Here is a 21,975-nt window from a genome sequence, read left to right as displayed (position 1 = left end):
GACGGCCTACCCGGCCAAATGCTCCGTTTCAAAACAAGAAAATCAAGTCACCATTTTGAGCATCTGTGGGTGACGTCAGTGTGTCGCATACTGGAAAGGGGTCTGTCTATATGATGGATAATCTGTGGTTGTTTTTCACTATATTGGATCACTCTGCAGAGGATGGATACATCTGAGGTGAGGATTTAGAGATTTACTCCCGTGTACACCTGTGTCACGGCTGGGGTATATAGACCCCATGGCCGCGACACACGTTCTATTTCATTGTCTCAGCGGACGTCTGTATTGTTTGAGGAACACATCTTCTGAAGTTCGCTTGGTAAGTCACTGGTAAGTGTAATATCTTGCATGGAAGTATACTCACTCGCTGTGAGGCATTAACTTTGGAGTTCCTGAACGGAGTTACTCCATCAAATGGTGCTGTTTTTACTGCTTGGATATTCAACCAGGTAATATTGCAGTTTGCATAAAACATCAAAACAAATCAATCAAATCCATTACCTGGTTGCCGTTTTTTGTCTGCCTGTTGTCCCACACGGGTCTTCGCCATTTTTTACAGAGGCACTGGGTAATTATCCCTCACCGGGTTCCTATTCCTTCAAGCGAGTCATGACATAAACTCTCCCAGGGCGTCAGACCCCTGCTCCGTGGCCTTGTAGGCTGGGCTGAGCTTATGGCTTCCCTTTGTGACAGGTGTGATGTTGGCATCCCCCCTGGGGATCCGGATACCTTGTGTATGCACTGCCTGGGTGTGAGCCATGTGGAGAGGGCGGTGGAGCACCCTACTGGATGCCTGTTTTGTGTGGTGGTCTCAGAACGCCTTTGCCTGGCGCAAATGGGGGCCATGCGCGATTGGGTCGGCCAGGCTCGGCCTCAGGCGTCAGCGAGCTGTTAGTCGCACTACTGGGCCCAGTACCCCGTCGGAACCTACCTGCACCCGAACGACAGTGGGGTCCTTCTCCTGCCATCGCCTCATGCTATGGGACGACAATGGGGAGGGGCACAGCGTGCGGTGGAGCAACAACCTGTCAACCGTCACAGGGATGTGCCTGGAGGACCCAGGCGCTCGGAGCACCAGAGGAGTGGTGGGCCTGGGGCAGGACCCCTGACACACCCTTCCCTGGCCTCGGCCGGTTCTCCCGGTCTCAAAGGGCGAAGTGAGAGGAGGGTATGGAGCTCTTATCCAGAAGCGACTTACAAATTGGTGCATTCACCTTATGACCTCCAGTGGAACAGTTTACAATAGTGCATCTAAATCTTTTCAGGGGAGGGGGTGAGAGGGATTACTTTATCCTATCCTAGGTATTCCTTAAAGAGGTGGGGTTTCAGGTGTCTCCGGAAGGTGGTGATTGACTCCGCTGTCCTGGCGTCGTGAGGAGTTTGTTCCACCATTGGGGGCCAGAGCAGCGAACAGTTTTGACTGGGCTGAGCGGGAACTGTACTTCCTCAGTGGTAGGGAGGCGAGCAGGCCAGAGGTGGATGAACGCAGTGCCCTTGTTTGGGTGTAGGGCCTGATCAGAGCCTGGAGGTACTGAGGTGCCGTTCCCCTCACAGCTCCGTAGGCAAGCACCATGGTCTTGTAGCGGATGCGAGCTTCAACTGGAAGCCAGTGGAGGGAGCGGAGGAGCGGGGTGACGTGAGAGAACTTGGGAAGGTTGAACACCAGACGGGCTGCGGCGTTCTGGATGAGTTGTAGGGGTTTAATGGCACAGGCAGGGAGCCCAGCCAACAGCGAGTTGCAGTAATCCAGACGGGAGATGACAAGTGCCTGGATTAGGACCTGCGCCGCTTCCTGTGTGAGGCAGGGTCGTACTCTGCGGATGTTGTAGAGCATGAACCTACAGGAACGGGCCACCGCCTTGATGTTAGTTGAGAACGACAGGGTGTTGTCCAGGATCACGCCAAGGTTCTTAGCGCTCTGGGAGGAGGACACAATGGAGTTGTCAACCGTGATGGCGAGATCATGGAACGGGCAGTCCTTCCCGGGAGGAAGAGCAGCTCCGTCTTGCCGAGGTTCAGCTTGAGGTGGTGATCCGTCATCCACACTGATATGTCTGCCAGACATGCAGAGATGCGATTCGCCACCTGGTCATCAGAAGGGGAAAGGAGAAGATTAATTGTGTGTCGTCTGCATAGCAATGATAGGAGAGACCATGTGAGGTTATGACAGAGCCAAGTGACTTGGTGTATAGCGAGAATAGGAGAGGGCCTAGAACAGAGCCCTGGGGACACCAGTGGTGAGAGCACGTGGTGTGGAGACGGATTCTCGCCACGCCACCTGGTAGGAGCGACCTGTCAGGTAGGACGCAATCCAAGCGTGGGCCGCGCCGGAGATGCCCAACTCGGAGAGGGTGGAGAGGAGGATCTGATGGTTCACAGTATCGAAGGCAGCCGATAGGTCTAGAAGGATGAGAGCAGAGGAGAGAGAGTTAGCTTTAGCAGTGCGGAGCGCCTCCGTGATACAGAGAAGAGCAGTCTCAGTTGAATGACTAGTCTTGAAACCTGACTGATTTGGATCAAGAAGGTCATTCTGAGAGAGATAGCGGGAGAGCTGGCCAAGGACGGCACGTTCAAGAGTTTTGGAGAGAAAAGAAAGAAGGGATACTGGTCTGTAGTTGTTGACATCGGAGGGATCGAGTGTAGGTTTTTTCAGAAGGGTGCAACTCTCGCTCTCTTGAAGACGGAAGGGACGTAGCCAGCGGTCAGGGATGAGTTGATGAGCGAGGTGAGGTAAGGGAGGAGGTCTCCGGAAATGGTCTGGAGAAGAGAGGAGGGGATAGGGTCAAGCGGGCAGGTTGTTGGGCGGCCGGCCGTCACAAGACGCGAGATTTCATCTGGGCAAAGAGCTTCCTAGGGTTAGAGGCAGATGCTTGGAATTTAGAGTGGTAGAAAGTGGCTTTAGCAGCAGAGAGAGAAGAGGAAAATGTAGAGAGGAGGGAGTGAAAGGATGTCAGGTCCGCAGGGAGGCGAGTTTTCCTCCATTTCCGCTCGGCTGCCCGGAGACATCAGAACGACTAGGTGGGTTCTACTCCCCTTATTTTGTGGTCCCCAAAAGAGACGGAGGGTTTCGACCAATTCTGGACCTCCGCAACCTCAATGGGTACTTGAAGGTACTGAGGTTCCACATGCTGTCCCCAGCCCCAGTGTTGCAGGCCATTCCAGGGACCAGAGGTTTGTTATGATGGACCTGAGGGATGCGTACTTCCATGTTCCTGTTCACCCAGCTCATTGGCAGTACCTCCGATTCACTTTCGAAGGGATGGCTTACGAATTCATGGTTCTTCTCGTAGAACTCTCCTTGGCACCCCGCACTTTCACAAAGTGCATGGACCCTGTCCTGGCACCTCTCACATCCCAAGGATTGTTGATCCTCAATTACCTGGACGATTGGCTGATTTGTGCCCCGACCAGGACCCAGGACCTGTCAGACAGAGAGATGCTCCTGACCCACACCGGTGGGCTGGGCATTACTGTAAACAACAAGAAGAGTCGTCTGATCCCCACCCAGAGGGTGGCCTTTCATTGGCATGGAACTGGACTCAGTCCCCACGAGAGCACGCCTGCCCACCAGAAGGCTTCAGGCGATCTTATCTTGCCTCGACCACTTTCGTCAGGGGTGGTATCCACCTGTTGGGCTTGCTGACGGCAGCCTCATTGCTGATTTCCCTGGGCCTGCTCCATCTCCGGCCTCTTCAATGGTGGATCAACTCCCACCGGCTGCACCCGAAGCACCACTGCCGCATAGTGCCTCAGGCTATTGTTGAGGTGGCGCTGTTGCTCCTTTCTCTCAGGTGGGGTGGAGATGCTGAGGATGTGTCAGCACAGACGCCTCCCAGATCAGCTGGGGGGAGGTGTTACCAAGGGCAGGTCGGCCAGCGGCTGTTGGCTGCCCCCTTGGAGCAGCAGGCACATCAATACACTAGAGCTCCGAGCTCTACTCAGCCTTTTCTTCCACATCTGAAGGGAAGACATGTCCTGGTGAGAACGGACAACACCACAGTAGGTGGCTTACATCAACCATCAGGGTGGACTGAGGTCACACCGCCTCCATCTTATGGCAAGGGAGCTCCTTCTTTGGGCTCAGGGTTGTCTAGTGTCTCTACGCGTGGCGCACATACCTGGCATCCTGAATGTGGCAGCGGATATGGTCTCGGGGGAGGGCCTGCCACCTTGGGATTGGAGCCTACATCCCCAGGTGGTGTAGCACCTGTGGAATAAGTTCGGGAGGGCACAGATGGACCCGTTTGCCTCCCTGGACAATGGACACTGCCCCCTGTGGTACTCCATGTTGGAGCCACCAAGACCTCTGGCTCATGATTGGCCAGGGCTGGAGCTTTACACATTTCCCCGCTTTCCCCTGATCCAGGCTGTGCTGGAGAGGACCAGGATGGTGGAGCATCGTCTGCTGTTGGTGGCCCCATACTGGCCCAGACGACCCTGGTTCAGCCTTCTCCTGTCACTGTTGTCTGGGACACCTTGAACAGCACCAATGGTCCATGTTAGGACTACAGGAGGGTGTAATGTACACCATACAGAGCGCAAGGGCACCGGCTACAACCGCGGAATACCAGTTGCGCTGGCGGTTGTTCTGCTCTTGGTGCACTGGTATTGAGGTTGTGCCCGAGTAATGCGGGGTGTAGTATGTCCTCCAATACCTGCAGTCTCACTTGGATGAGGGCTTGGCAGCCTCTACACTGAGAGGGTATTTTGGCTGCTACGTCTGCCTGCCATGTGGGGTGGATGGACAGGCCAGTGGGCCGCCATCCCTTGGTCTCCAGGTTTATGAAGGGGGTTCGTCGCCTGCGTCCAGCTAGGACCCACTCAATGGCGGGCTGGGATCTGGATGTGGTCTTGGCAGCTTTGGCAAAGCTGCTTTTCGAACCATTGGAGTCTGCCTCCCTGAAACACCTCTCTATGAAGGTGGCTTTCTTGGTAGTGATTACTTCCATGAAGAGGATGGGTGAACTCCATGCTCTTTCGATAAGTTCTGAGTGCTACCGGATGGTGGGAGGAGTATATTTCTCTGTCCCAACCCTTAATTTCTCCCGAAGGTTCTGTCAGGCAGGCATGACAACATCCCTTTTATCCTGTCTGCTTACGACCCCCCGGCAGTGGCGGGGGAGTCTGGGTCTCCCCCCGGCATGCTGTGCCCTGTGCGGGCACTGGCTGCCTATGTGGAGCGGACACAGTGAGAACAACAGACCAGCTCTTTGTCTGCTTTGGTGAGAGAGTCCTGGGGGCTGGGCTATCTAAGCAGAGGCTCTCTCACTGGATCGTGGACACGATTACGACAGCATACCACCTGGCTGGCAGGCCAGTGCTGGGATCTGTGATGGCACATTCAACACAAGGTGTGGCTGCGTCCTTGACTCTACTGAGAGGAGTGCCCCTCTCTGATATCTGCGCTGCGGCCAGCTGAGCTTCCTCTTGCACCTTTGCTAGGTACTATCGGGTAAATGTGGCACCTCCCTCTGTGGTTGGTTCAGCGGTCTTGGGCATCGCCTCCCCTTCCAGGGACTGTGCCGGAACCCCCCTTTCACATTGATGGCCTCTGTGACTCGGTCCCACACTGGGACTTCGCCACTGGCTGGCCACGTCCCTCTAGCACCGACTAAATCTGGTACGAGTATACCAATATATTGGAGTGACCCAATATAGTGAAACATAATAAAGGTTACGTATGTATCACTCCAATCCTCTATGGTGCTAGAGGCGCCTTAAAATGATGTAGAGAACGTGTGTCACGGCCATGGGGTCTATATATAGGGGCGGGCCCCAGCTGTGACAAAGGTGTACACAGGAGTAAATCTGTAAATCCTCACCTTGGATGTATCCCTCCGCCACGGAGTGATACCGATATATTGGAGTGATCCATATAGCTCACATAACCTTGGTTTACATACGTAACCTTCATTCTGACAATCTTTGGTCCACTACCTACTGTGTTGTTTCTCCTGCCAAAGCGTCAGGGAGGGGGGTGTCCGTGATGTAACTGCGTTACCCCACCTTGCAATTCTTTGTTTTCTTTTTCTTCTTTGGTATTATGGCGGTCTGCAAACAAATGTTAAATGTACATGCCGCCACCTACTGTATTGGATGTGTATCAGCCTACTATTCTGTAGTATGAATTCATTACACTTTGTGAAAAAATGTCCCTACCAACTAACTCAGGGTACAATAAAACCTCACCGCTATTCCACTACTTTGGCCCTATCTGATCCTACCCCAAACCAGCAGCCTGGGAGGGCAGGACACTATCATTTAAAACATCATGTAACTATTTTGCAGTAAAATCTTGTACAACCAAGTATTTCTCTGCAGCTGCCACCACAACATATTTCCTCTGTGATTTATGTTCCATTCCTGCAGTACAATTGACAACCAGTTTACACACACAAATTTTCCACTGAATCTACACATTGCTTTGTCTCATATTGTTGGAGGAAATTATGGTTACATTTACATTTACATTTAAGTCATTTAGCAGACGCTCTTATCCAGAGCGACTTACAAATTGGTGCATTCACCTTATGACATCCAGTGGAGCAGCCACTTTACAATAGTGCATCTAAATCTTTTAAGGGGGGTGAGAAGGATTACTTTATCCTATCCTAGGTATTCCTTAAAGAGGTGGGGTTTCAGGTGTCTCCGGAAGGTGGTGATTGACTCCGCTGTCCTGGCGTCGTGAGGGAGTTTGTTCCACCATTGGGGGGCCAGAGCAGCGAACACTTTTGACTGGGCTGAGCGGGAACTGTACTTCCTCAGTGGTAGGGAGGCGAGCAGGCCAGAGGTGGATGAACGCAGTGCCCTTGTTTGGGTGTAGGGCCTGATCAGAGCCTGGAGGTACTGAGGTGCCGTTCCCCTCACAGCTCCGTAGGCAAGCACCATGGTCTTGTAGCGGATGCAAGCTTCAACTGGAAGCCAGTGGAGAGAGCGGAGGAGCGGGGTGACGTGAGAGAACTTGGGAAGGTTGAACACCAGACGGGCTGCGGCGTTCTGGATGAGTTGTAGGGTTTAATGGCACAGGCAGGGAGCCCAGCCAACAGCGAGTTGCAGTAATCCAGACGGGAGATGACAAGTGCCTGGATTAGGACCTGCGCCGCTTCCTGTGTGAGGCAGGGTCGTACTCTGCGGATGTTGTAGAGCATGAACCTACAGGAACGGGCCACCGCCTTGATGTTAGTTGAGAACGACAGGGTGTTGTCCAGGATCACGCCAAGGTTCTTAGCGCTCTGGGAGGAGGACACAGTGGAGTTGTCAACCGTGATGGCGAGATCATGGAACGGGCAGTCCTTCCCGGGAGGAGGAGCAGCTCCGTCTTGCCGAGGTTCAGCTTGAGGTGGTGATCCGTCATCCACACTGATATGTCTGCCAGACATGCAGAGATGCGATTCGCCACCTGGTCATCAGAAGGGGGAAAGGAGAAGATTAATTGTGTGTCGTCTGCATAGCAATGATAGGAGAGACCATGTGAGGTTATGACAGAGCCAAGTGACTTGGTGTATAGCGAGAATAGGAGAGGGCCTAGAACAGAGCCCTGGGGGACACCAGTGGTGAGAGCACGTGGTGAGGAGACGGATTCTCGCCACGCCACCTGGTAGGAGCGACCTGTCAGGTAGGACGCAATCCAAGCGTGGGCCGCGCCGGAGATGCCCAACTCGGAGAGGGTGGAGAGGAGGATCTGATGGTTCACAGTATCGAAGGCAGCCGATAGGTCTAGAAGGATGAGAGCAGAGGAGAGAGAGTTAGCTTTAGCAGTGCGGAGCGCCTCCGTGATACAGAGAAGAGCAGTCTCAGTTGAATGACTAGTCTTGAAACCTGACTGATTTGGATCAAGAAGGTCATTCTGAGAGAGATAGCGGGAGAGCTGGCCAAGGACGGCACGTTCAAGGGTTTTGGAGAGAAAAGAAAGAAGGGATACTGGTCTGTAGTTGTTGACATCGGAGGGATCGAGTGTAGGTTTTTTTCAGAAGGGGTGCAACTCTCGCTCTCTTGAAGACGGAAGGGACGTAGCCAGCGGTCAGGGATGAGTTGATGAGCGAGGTGAGGTAAGGGAGAAGGTCTCCGGAAATGGTCTGGAGAAGAGAGGAGGGGATAGGGTCAAGCGGGCAGGTTGTTGGGCGGCCGGCCGTCACAAGACGCGAGATTTCATCTGGAGAGAGAGGGGAGAAAGAGGTCAGAGCACAGGGTAGGGCAGTGTGAGCAGAACCAGCGGTGTCGTTTGACTTAGCAAACGAGGATCGGATGTCGTCGACCTTCTTTTCAAAATGGTTGACAAAGTCATCTGCAGAGAGGGAGGGGGGAGGAGGATTCAAGAGGGAGGAGAAGGTGGCAAAGAGCTTCCTAGGGTTAGAGGCAGATGCTTGGAATTTAGAGTGGTAGAAAGCGGCTTTAGCAGCAGCGACAGAAGAGGAAAATGTAGAGAGGAGGGAGTGAAAGGATGCCAGGTCCGCAGGGAGGCGAGTTTTCCTCCATTTCCGCTCGGCTGCCCGGAGCCCTGTTCTGTGAGCTCGCAATGAGTCGTCGAGCCACGGAGCGGGAGGGGAGGACCGAGCCGGCCTGGAGGATAGGGGACATAGAGAGTCAAAGGATGCAGAAAGGGAGGAGAGGAGGGTTGAGGAGGCAGAATCAGGAGATAGGTTGGAGAAGGTTTGAGCAGAGGGAAGAGATGATAGGATGGAAGAGGAGAGAGTAGCGGGGAGAGAGAGCGAAGGTTGGGACGGCGCGATACCATCCGAGTAGGGGCAGTGTGGGAAGTGTTGGATGAGAGCGAGAGGGAAAAGGATACAAGGTAGTGGTCGGAGACTTGGAGGGAGTTGCAATGAGGTTAGTGGAAGAACAGCATCTAGTAAAGATGAGGTCGAGCGTATTGCCTGCCTTGTGAGTAGGGGGAAGGTGAGAGGGAGAGGTCAAAGAGGAGAGGAGTGGAAAGAAGGAGGCAGAGAGGAATGAGTCAAAGGTAGACGTGGGGAGGTTAAAGTCGCCCAGAACTGTGAGAGGTGAGCCGTCCTCAGGAAAGGAGCTTATCAAGGCATCAAGCTCATTGATGAACTCTCCGAGGGAACCTGGAGGGCGATGGTTGAAATGATTAATTATGTATACATTTAAATTAGAACCATTTATTTTAATACTATTATGTTATGGTATGAAATGTATGGGTTCTTGGTTAAACTAGGACCGAAAATATAGGTAAAACAAATTAATTGTCTGTACCTTGCGGGTTTAAGGGAGAAAGGAGGGCATACATCTTTTCAGACAGATAAGAATGTTTATTTGATGTTCCATTAGTGGAGAAAAGTATATATTTTAGACAGATTGGAATGTTTGTTTTATGAGGGGAGTAGAAGACATCTCCAGACCTGAAGACACTGCGCTATTGTGTGGATCGGAGAGAGTGTGAGAAACTGATGACGTCATTTTATGTTCTCTCTTTAAAATGTAATGTTCTTTGTATTTTGGGTCAGTACTCTCTTGAATTAAACGCTGTTACCTGACTTTTAAGACTGGTCTCCATCTATTTCATGCATAAATGATAAACTTACAACTTATTATGGAATAGAGAGAGGGTGAATTTGGTTTTGGCTACAAAACATATAGGAATTTAGAATTCCTCTAACACATGTCCTCCTGCACACTTCTCACATCTAGGAATCTCCCTCCTACAGACTGCTGCCACATGCCCATAAGCTTGACACCTAAAACACCGTAATGGAGTCGGGACAATAGCTCGGATAACTGACACATCCTAACTTGACCTTGTCAGGCAAAGGCTCTGCACCAAAATTCAGCAGGACAGACTTAACGCAACCCAGTTATCACTCCTTTCAATGGTGCCTTGCTCCGGAGAGCAAAGCAAGTCAGAGCTCTTGTCCCTATTTGCGTGGTCTAGAGCGCCTGCTCCCTCTGGACAGAAGAAACTCTAAAAATCAACAGTCCCCAACCTCTTCTCCCACCCTCCAACTCTCTCATCAGCATCATTGAAAGGGGAGAGTTATTAGTGAAAGAAGATAGGAATCCCATTAGCCAATGAATGGAGAAAGTATAACACCTCAACCAGCAGACTGTCGACCAATCCCGTTCCATTTAACTATCTTGTGTCCATAAAAACAGCTGGATGTAATGACATTTTCACAAAAACCTACAATTTCCATACAATTCGCAACAGATATGTATTGTATGCGGATATTCTAAAATCTGCATTTAAACAATATCCACATTTTCCCACCAGAGATGCTTTCATCAAATTGACTTGTTGTGGATAAAAGGCTGTGCCTGATGTACTGCACACAATTTACTTTTTCATAAAAGTTTTCATGTACCAAATCAAAATGTAAAGTTCAATGTGTTTCCATCCCATTTTTAACTCTACCGATAGTTGGGTCACAAAAACTGTTGCGTTAAAAAGCAAATATCCCTACAATGGTTTTGACAAATGCTTATAATCAGCCGCTTGCACATAGAGTGCAGGTAGGCTAGTCTACATGAAGAGATTATTATGGATAAGAGTGAGAATATTTTTATTTGTCAAGCGGCAGTCAAGCCTCGATTATCATGTTACCTGGATAAGACCCTCAATATTTATAGAAAATGAGCATCAAGATCACTGTGAACTTACACCACCCTGTGAAGTTCATCATTAATGATTTCATCTGTAGTCTAATAAATGGAATGGTTTCCAGAGTCTAGTGGGAGGACCACACAGTATATCATTTGCGTGACTCCCAAGTTTACTTCCATATGATTATTATTATATCAATATTTGCGCATAAAGCCGTTTCCACCGACATTCCTAACACATATTTTATCCACACAAAAAGATCCCACCATGTCGACCTAACAAATTATCTGTCGGCATTTAAAATTGTAGGCCTATCGAAACTTCCTGTTTCCATCACAGCTGATCGTAATTTGTTTTGTTTATACTGTGATTTTACTCACATAAAACTGTGGATGGAAACATGGTTAGTGTCTAATAAGAATGTAGTGGATGAAGTGTTTCCATTACTCATTTAGGAAAATTGCGCATGAATAAATTGCCGACAGCCTGTATGCCCTTCCACCTATCTGTTTCATGTCTCAGGTTGCCCGCGAAAGCCAGCATTGATGAAATGTAATAATTGACTAATATTTCCCATATTCTAATCATTCTAATGTGCCAATGTATCGCCATGGTCTGTGCCATGGTGAACCTTGCACTCCTGTAGATCTTAAATAATTGGATGGTGAAACTTGCATCCAGCCAACCAGAAAAGCAAGGCGAAGCAATTCAGTAATTCTTGAAAGTCAGGTCAATCCCTGTCCTGCAAAGAAACATTATTTGTATAGTTTTATTTTGGAAGCATTAAGCATTACTATCATGTAATACGGTGTATAAAAGAACCATGTACAGTGGCAAGAAAAAGTATGTTAACCCTTTGGAAATACCTAGATTTCTGCATAAATTGGTCATAAAATTTGATCTGACCTTCATCTAGGTCACAACAATAGACAAACAGTCTGCTTAAACTAATAACACACAAAGAATTAGACGTTTTCATGTCTTTATTGAACACACAGTGTAAACATTCACAGTGCAGGGTGGGAAAAGTATGTGAACCCTTGGATTTAATAACTTGTTGACCCTACTTTGGCAGCAATAACCTCAACCAAATGTTTTCTGTAGTTGTGGATCAGACCTGCACAATGGTCAGGAGGAATTTTGGTCCATTCCTCTTTACAAAACTGTTTCAGTTCAGCAATATTCTTGGTATGTCTGGTGTGAACTGCTCTCTTGAGGCCATGCCACAGCATCTCAAACGGGTTGAGGTCTGGACTTTGACTGGACCACTCCAGAAGGCATATTTTTTTTCTGTTGAAGACATTCTGTTGTTGATTTACTTCTGTATTTTGGGTCGTTGTCCTGTTTCATCAACCAACTTCTGTTGAGTTTCAATTGGCGGAAAGATAGCCTAACATTCTCGGGTAATGGGTATCGGGTAATGTTTCTTGTGAATAGCAAACTCAAATGTTGTGAGTGTTTTTTATAGGGCAAGGCAGCTCTAACCAACATCTCCAATCTCGTCTCATTGATTGGACTCCAGGTTCGCTGACTCCTGAATCCAAATAGGGGTTCACATACTTTTTCCAACATACACTGTGAATGTTTAAATTATGTAATCAATATCGAGAACAAAAATACAATAATTTGTGTGTTATTATTTTAAGCACACTATGTTTGTCTATTGTTGTGACTTGGATGAAGATCAGATCAAATTTGATGACCAATTTATGCAGAAATCCAGGTAATTCCAAAGGGTTCACATAAGTTTTCTTGGCTATGTTAAGTTAAATAATGACTATGCAGATTTGAAGTAAACCTATTTTGGGTTAAGACAAGTAACTATGAGTAAGAGCAAACATGATAAGCTTGCTATGAGTTTGAATAAGACATTCAATTACCACTTTGCATTTAGAATGGTTGGTTTTATTATAGCTAATAAATAACCAAATCATTAATGGATCACTAAATAACAGAAATGCATGTCTGTCGTCTGCCCCGGCAAGCCAGTTGGCATACGAGTCATCACTCTCCCTCATCAGTTAGTCATTCCTCATCATTTAGTCATTTCCCACGAACAGTAACATGCTGACCAGAACGGACACGTCGCTTGAGCGAGCGTCGCAAAATAAATGTAGAAATCCGTGTCATTCAATTATTGCACCCACACTGCTCCGCGCGCCAACAGCGTCTGCGATGCCAAGGGCTAACATGCTGACCAGACCGGACACGTCGCGTGCGCGAGGATCGCTAAATAAATTTAGAAATCCATGTTATTCAATTATTGCACCCACTGCTCGCACGCGCCAATGATCGTCTGCGTTGCCAAGGGCTAAAATAGAACTCATTCCTATTTCTGACGCAGATCGCGCTGCAAGTCCTGCCTCTCCCATCTCCTCATTGGTTTATAGAAGCAGGTCCCCACGTGCCAACGTTAGCTAGCAAGTGCAAGCTAACTAGTTAAATTGCCAAACATGTTTAATGCTTTTCGACCTGTCCCCAAATTAATGTAATCGGTTCAGAGTTTGTTTTGATATTTTAACCTGCGTGTTGTGATCGCATTTGGTGTGGGGGGCAAAATAAATGTATGCACGATGGAGCACGGGCGCAGCCGGTTTGGGTTCCGTGTTAAATAGAAGTCCTTTATATTTCTGACGCAGATCGCACTGAATGTCCTGCCTCTCCCATCTCCTCATTGGTTTATAGAAGCAGGTACCCACGTGCCATCTCCTCATTGGTTATACCCACGTGGGTGATTGAAAGACGAACTGTGTTGCCAGTCCTCGTGGTAATACTATGAAAGTTTAGATCCGATCACCATATAAGTTCAACGATGAAAAAGCCTGGAAGGAGGAAAGATGACTAGAAACGATTCGATTGGCTGTTTTATGTGTGGATTAATTTGTCGGAGTAGAGGACCTTGTGCAGTTCAGGTAAAATAACAACTCAATGTTTATATCCCAGGACAAATTGGCTAGCAAGTGCAAGCTAACTAGCTAAATTGCCATAAATGTTCAATGCTTTTCGACCTGTCCCCAAATTAATGTCATTGGTTCAGAGTTTGTTTTGCTATTTTAACCTGCGTGTTGTGATTGCGTTTGGTGTAGGGGGACAAAATAAATGCATGCACGATGGCGCATGCGCGCAGCCGGTTTGTGTTCCGTGTTAGCCGGCATACGTATCATCACACTTCCTCATTTTATATTCATTAAATATCTTTTTTTTAAGCAGACTTTCTTTTTTTTTACCAACAAATCAATACAGGAAGTACATGTGGGAACACAAGTACATATAAATAATATACAAAAGACAATTGGGCTAGGGGGTACAATATCACATTACACAAGGACCTAACTACACTTATTATTCTACCAGCTTTTGTGTTAGTAGAGTATTTAATTGTCTTAAAATACAGTTACATTTATTTTTGTAAGGTAAGAGAATGTTGTGTTTTGTTTGTAAATGTACATTTGTGAATATGAAATTTGGCCTAAAGAATGATGAAATTAATTACATAAAATTGTTTCAGCTTATTTATATTGTAGGTAAAGAATCCAAGCAGTACATCACTCCACAATAGTGTAAAATCTTCATAAATGTGTTCAATTATGAATCTACTGATGTCTTGCCACAGTTTTCTTACATGAATACAATGCCAAAAAAGATGCAGCACTGTTTCTGGGTGGTCATTACAAAAGGTACAATTTGAGTTGATGTTTTCCTTAAACTTCTTCATATAGTAGTTGGCAGAATAATATTTATGAATAATTTTAAAGTAAACTTACTTAATTTTGTTAACAAGTAGGTATGTGTGGCAACATCCAAACTTTTTTCCAACAGATATTATCAATATATCCAATAAGGCATGACATAAGGTATAGATACAACATCCTGCTGAAACAAGGTTCGTATCGCTCTGTTGTTGAATGGACCAAAAGAGAAAATATTTCCTACTGATGAGTCAACAGGGCCAATGGAAGGTAGGCTCTAAGGGTCAGGTCTTGACACGTTCCTGAATAATAAAGCAACACTTGAGGGAATGGCATTTAAAACAATTGCAAAATCTTTAGGTGTTACAGGGACCTTGTAAATTGATAAGAATTCCTTATTAACTATGTAGAAGACCCTCTGCATTTACCAGTTGGCTCACCAATAGGATATTATTTCGGAACCAATATTCTACAAAGAAAAGTATTTTTATACAATATGCCCCGATTATTCCATATATAATATCTGTGCGGAGAAAAATTATGCTTATAAATTAAGGACCATGACAAGAGAACTTTCTGCTTTTCATCAGTAGGTTTCACCTGAACTTTGTCAATATTATAATTGCAAACCAACATGAAGTTAAGGCCACCAAAAGTAGAGAAGATATGATGAAGAACACAATTCCACATGGAAGTGGATCTTCTTAGGAATTGTTTTATCCAATTGATCTTAAAAGTATTATTTAAGGTAGTAAAGTCCAGAAAATTCAGCCCACCATACTCATGTGTTTATTTAAAGTGTTTCTAATGTAATGGGTACTGTACTGTCTGCCATGTTTTTGGATGACGTCATAACGTCATCGCTGCTCGCACTGCGTACTAGCGCGCTTGTGATGTTGGTCCTTTATAAATGTTCATATCTTTGCCTGTGAGCGATGGAAAATAATCCATCTCAGCGACAATTGTTTGAATAATTCAACGGATGTTTTGTACACAAAGGTGATGACTAAAGTATCTTATTAGGAATTTTCAAATCTGACTTCTCTATGTGGCCGTCTATGGAAATTGTCTTTCTGGGCCGGGCATTAGTTAAACTGCACTACCAAATCAAAACTGTAGCTGTCGAAACCATTTTTCGAAACCGGAACATTGGCCAACTAAGGTATAAAGAACTGGAGATGGCCGACCATTGTTTTCAACGCACTCTACTCTACTCACGTTCGCAAACGCTGTCGTGGCTGCTGCCATCTTGGGACTACTCCACCAGAGCAGCGTGAGAATGAGCACGAGCAGCAATGTCATCACAAGCATAAACTCAGGAAGGTTTTGGACATTCTGCCAGAGTAGCCTGGGACGTCGATCAGCATGGCTGCGACAAGTTGGGTGGAGGGGAAATCTGCAGGCACCACAGTTCCCACAACCACTCTAAACATGAAAGGCAATTTTGTGTATGTAAGTAATTTATCGAGGACTAAATCATACATGCTCTTGCTAGCTCTACATGTGCACCTCTGGAGACCTAGCAGTTGTATATTTTCTATTCAACACAATACATACCACTATACAGTTATGATTTGCCTGTTCATAATTCAACCGGTGTCCCAAGTATTCAGTCAATTCATCAGTAAAATGGCCTTGTATTATTTGACAAAAGCTTTATATACAAGTAATATAATATACCACCTCAAGGATTCTATTAGACCCTCACAACATTATGTATTTACAGAGCCACTGATATTGTGAGTTATGTCCAACCAATATTAGGAGTGATGACAGAGACAGTGCATTCAGAAGTATTCAGATCCCTTTACTTTTTCAACACATTTTGTTACGTTACAGCCCTATTCAAAAATTGATTAAATAAATGTTTTCCCCATCAATCGACACACAATACCTAAAATGACAAGGTGAAAACAGGTTTTTCCAAATATATTAAAAAGAAAACAAATACCTTATTTACATAAGTATTCAGACCCTTTGCTATGAGACTCAAAATTGAGCTCTGTTTACATTGAACATCCTTGAGATGTTTCTACAACTTGATTGGAGTCCATATGTGGTCAATTCGATTTATTGGACAAGATTTGGAAAGGCACACACCTGTCTTTTTAAAAGGTCCCACAGTTGACAGTGCATGCCAGAGCAAAAACCAATCCATGAGGTCGAAGGAATTGTCCATAGATCCCGAGACAGGTTTAGGTCGAGGTACAGAACTGGGGGACGGTACCAAAACAAGTCTGCAGCATTGACGGTCCCAAAGAACACAGTGGAAGAAGTTTGGAACCACCAAGACTCTTCCTAGAGCTGGCCACCTGGCTAAACTGAATAATCTGTACTGGTACCCCCTGTATATAGCCTTACTATTGTTATTACTATTGTATTTATTGCTGCTCTTTTGTTACTTTATTTCTTATTCTTATTTATTTTAATTTAAAATGCATTTATGGTTAAGACTTGTAAATAAGCATTTCACCCGTTGTATTTGGCGCATGTGACAAATAACATTTGATACGATTTTAATCCGGGCTAGAAGGGCCTTGGTCAGGGAGCTGACCAAGAACCCAATGGTTACTCTGACAGAGCTCCATAGTTCCTCTCTTGCGATGGGAGAACCTTCCAGAAGGACAACCATCTCTGCAGCACTCCATCAATCAGGCCTTTATGGTAGAGTGGCCAGCTGGAAGCCACTCCTCAGTAAAAGGCACATGAGAGCCTGCTTGGAGTTTGACAAAAGGCACCTAAAGGATTCTGACCATGAGAAACATGATTCTCTGGTCTGAAACCAAGATTAAACTATTTGGCCTGAATGCCAAGCGTCACGTCTGGAGGAAACATTCCACCATCTCTATGGTGAAACATGGTGGTGGCAGCATCATGCTGTGGGTATGTTTTTCAGCAGCAGGGACGGGAAGACTAGTCAGGATCGATGGAATGATGAATGGAGCAAAGTACAGAGATCCTTGATGAAAAACCTGCTCGGACTGGGGCGTAGGTTCACCTTCCAACAGGACGACAACTATAAGCACACAGCCAAGACAACACATCAGTGGCTTCAGGACAAGTCTCTGAATATACTTGAGTGGCCCCGCCCGGGCTTGAACCCAATCGAACATCTCTGGAGTGAACTGAAAATAGCTGTGCAGCGACCCTCCCCATCCAACCTGACAGAGCTTGAGAGGATCTGCAGAGAAGAATGGGAGAAACTCCCCAAATACAGGTGTGCCAAGCTTGTAGCGTCATACCCAAGAAGACTTGAGGCTGTAATCGCTGCCAAAAGTGCTTCAACAAAGTACTGAGTAAAGGGTCTGAATACTTACACATTTTTTTATTTATATACATTTGCACACAAAAAATGAAACTGTTTTTGCTTTGTCATTATGTGCTATTGAATGATGAGGAAAAATAATTATTAAATCAATTTTAGAATAAGGCTGTAACGTAACAAGATGTAGAAAAAGTCCAGGGGTCTGAATGCTTTCCGAATGCACTGTACTATTTGCTGTGACATTAGGGGGTCCACCCTTTAACCCCTGCCAAGAGATCTCTTTGACCTGTCTTTTCAACATGAGTCTGTCCTGCTATTCAAAAACAATCAAGTGCTGCATCAGAGTAAGAATGACAAGATAAGAACCCCTTACAGAAGTGGAAGATTGTTCATCCTGATGTAAACTATATGTTAATTTGCTCCTATTTATGTGTAATATTTTGAATTTATACAACATGATCTAATCTTGAATGCTGATTGGTTAAAACCGCATTCCGGCCAGTGTATTCCACAAGTTACCACCGGCTAAATCTATGACATTAAAATGCCTATTTACTCTGTTCCATCTGATTGCGCAATCCACTGTCCTATCAGCCCAGCCAAGGAATTTATAAACTTGATCTCCACCAAAAAAGCATATAGACATTATCTCACATTTTCTTTTAGACATTCAGTTTTCAACAGCAGAGATTTGTATAAACCTGGCTGTCTGTCTCTCCGACATTTGCAACACTGTTTCAATATTCAAATTCAATCTCCAAATATCCCATAGTAATGAACGAGTCGGGATGAGACAGACAGGCAGCTTTTGTCAGCCTGTCGAAATTATGAATCAGCATCATGTTTATGGATATATACAAATAACTATCAATAGAAAACAGGTAAAACAAAACAAAGTGCAGCTAGTTTGCTGTCTTTTCCAGCTTCAGTCTGAAGTGATTGTGTTGGCTAGCTCCTCTGAACAAGTGTCCTGACGAGAGAGCAGTTTCTACGCCAGGCAAAATCGCATATTTAGCTCATTGTTATGGATGTATCCAAATAAATGTCACTAGCAAACAGCTTAAATAAGCTACTAATAAACTACTATTCTGGCTGCACTGTTTGATGTGACTGTAAGTTAGCCCTAGTTGGCTAGCTAACAATCAAGGGATAAGAATGTTGCCAGCCTGTATGTAGATACAGAACAAAAATACTGAACGACTAGGTCGAGTCTCTGGCAACTGAACCAATAGAACGAACGAACGGCCAGCCGGCTTGGGTAGCAACTCTAGATTTGTATCGGGACAAAATATTTTTTTCATGAAAATATGTCAATCATTATTTGAATATGTTAGTAACCCGTTGTATAAAAGTGATAATGGCCTCGAAGCCGGTATTTTGAGGATATATCAACACCCGTGCCAAAATATCCTCCAAACCCCGGCTTCTTGGGCATTATCACTTAAATGTTATCTGTAAATAGTCAAATAAATTGGGCTTCTTCTACTGGCCACCTACTTGTTTTCTTTCTTGTTCTACACAAATACCATCAATACTTTCTGTCTGTAATAATAAAGCCCTTTTGTGGGGAAAAACATATTCTGATTGGCTGGAATTGGCTCCTCGGTGGGTGGGCCTATGCCCTCCCAGGCCCACCCATGGCTGCGCCCCTGCCCAGTCATGTGAAATCCAAAGGTTAGGGCCTAATTTCTTTATTTCAATTGACTGATTTCCTTCTATGAACTGTATTTCAGTAAAAATCTTTGAAATTGTTCCATGTTGAGTTTATATTTTGAAATTGCTCACTATATTTATGAGCAGATATTAAACAATGAAACTGTTTGAACCTCAGAACAGCCCCCCAATATCCTGCCAGCTTGTAAGAAATACACACAAAATGTTAAAATACAATAGCTAAAGGATTTGTGCATTAAAACGTTAATCCGTTCAGCTGGCTAGCAAATCAAGCGCTGATTGAGCAATGTCTGTTGTCACCTCCAGAGATTGGACAGTTTGATGAGTCGAGCTGGTGATCCCTCTTTTCTGCATCTGGGGGCATATTGTCCATCAACAGGGCACGGATATCATCAGCCTGATGGAGGAGGCATTACTGGGTGACAAAATATATTAAATGGGAATTCTAGTGAGCAGATTACGTCATTGTAAATCAGATACTTATTTGCACAACTAGAAATATATAACACATGCATACATCCACTATGCCCACGTGCTGTAGAGTAGAGACAAAGGATGGAAGTGACAGAGGACATGATTTAACCTCATTAGGATTTGCCCAGAGACTGATGATATCTAGGCTTTCCACAAGGTCACTTTCATCACTGTGTGGGTGTTTTGACAGAAACCGGCAGTACGATTATTTTCTGTAGGAAAGAGACCAACAAACTAGTTTGTAATATTTATGGATAGCATTATCAATAGTTTCTGTGTTACACTTCTAAAGCCATATGGTTATGCCTCTCATCAAAGCTCATAAAACATATTAGATGCACACAAGCACCATTGTCAATCCAATTGTTGAGTAGAATATAAAAGAGAATCTTTGTATTCAACCAAAACGCTGAACTACTGTACCATTGAGGATCTACTGCATGGTTTGTCAAATTGGCTAAATGAGGGGTGGGAGCATTGCCTAGTGACGTCAGCAGCCTCCAGCTCCATTGTAGTCAGTCAGGTAGCTCTCTGGTAGAGGCAAGGAATCAACAGCGGCTGGCTTGGAACACACAAGTGAAATTGGATAAAATGAGATTAACAACGTTAGCTGGAACACACAGAGGACTTCAGGTAAGTAGCATGTGAAAACAAATGGTAAATGGCACTCACGCCAATAAAGAAGTATGGAAAGGCCTTTAAAACAATTACTTGAATAATTCAATTGACGTTTTGTTTACAAAGTTGATGACTAAAGTGGCTTGTCTGAAATTTAAAAATGTGACTTCTCTATATGGCCGTCATTGGGAATTGTCTTTCTAGTCCGTACTGCAGCTAAACTGCGTGTTTCCAGTCCGAAAACCTAGTAGTCCCTTGCCCCTTTTACAATACCTTGAAAAGAACGGTCTGACAACTTAGACTCAGTCTTCAGTTGTTCTTATACCTCAGTGTCCCCAACCTACAACCCAACCTCTCCCCTTTTCAACTTGTTCGGTACAGCACTGTTTCCATTCAATTTTCAGATTTTCAGACACTTCCCGCGACTTATTGGTAAAATATTGCCTTTGGGCAGTTTTGAAACCAATGGTTTTGATAGCATTTAGCCATGGACGGATTGTCGTCTGGCAATTCTGGCATCAAGGACCATATTTTATTAGGATGGGCTGGACGAAATTGACCCCCCAAAATTTTTGATTTAAAATATGGACACGACCGGAAGACCATGAGCTTGTTTTAAAAATATTTATGACTTAAAAAATGTTTACTTCAAAGTAGGCAAAGGGTGGCTACTTGAAGAATCTCAAATATAAAATATATTTTGATTTGTTTAACACTTTTTTTAGTTACTACATGATTCCATATGTGTTATTTCTTAGTTTTGATGTCTTCACTATTATTCTACAATGTAGAAAATAGTAAAAATAAAGAAAAACCCTGGAATGAGTAGGTGTTTCCAAACTTGTGACTAGTACTGTATATATTATTTAACTTTAAATGAAACAATTCTCCACACTGAACTTCAATGATTAAAACCAGGTAGAAAGTGTGTAGAAATGATAATGAATTTTAAAAAATACAATAATTTCATCTCTGAACAAGTTTTCAATCACAGTATTTTCAATAAAGAGCTATTATCAGCTCTATTTGGTTTGATTGTGTGGGCTCAAGCCAGTGAGTTTATTAACATTCTTCATCAAGAATATGGGCAACATTTAATTATCAACAATGAAGGAGGTGGGAATGTTGTTCCCTTGTCATAATTGCTACATTTACGATCAATATAGCATTAAATTCGTTCTCCAGATTGTACATTCTTTTCGCTGCAAAAATTTTGTCCGACTGAGACAACCTGGTTCAATTTGGGTCCCAAGGCAAAACCAGTTGAGAACCACTGATGTAGCCAGTTAGGTTTGATATTTTGGCTATAGGCTATATTGTATGAAATATATTTTTAATGCCTACTATAGTAGGCTAATCAAGGAAGGGGGGATTTGGGAGAACATTTAGACACTAGGCTACTTGCAATATAGCCTAACAAGCCGTTAGATTGGCTTTTATAAATCAAATCAAATCAAATTTATTTATATAGCCCTTCGTACATCAGCTGATATCTCAAAGTGCTGTACAGAAACCCAGCCTAAAACCCCAAACAGCAAACAATGCAGGTGTAAAAGCACGGTGGCTAGGAAAAACTCCCTAGAAAGGCCAAAACCTAGGAAGAAACCTAGAGAGGAACCAGGCTATGTGGGGTGGCCAGTCCTCTTCTGGCTGTGCCGGGTAGAGATTATAACAGAACATGACCAAGATGTTCAAAT

This window comes from Oncorhynchus nerka, linkage group LG3, assembly GCF_034236695.1.
Source record: "Oncorhynchus nerka isolate Pitt River linkage group LG3, Oner_Uvic_2.0, whole genome shotgun sequence".
Classification (NCBI taxonomy): Eukaryota; Metazoa; Chordata; class Actinopteri; order Salmoniformes; family Salmonidae; genus Oncorhynchus; species Oncorhynchus nerka.
This window is presented reverse-complemented; position numbering follows the sequence as displayed.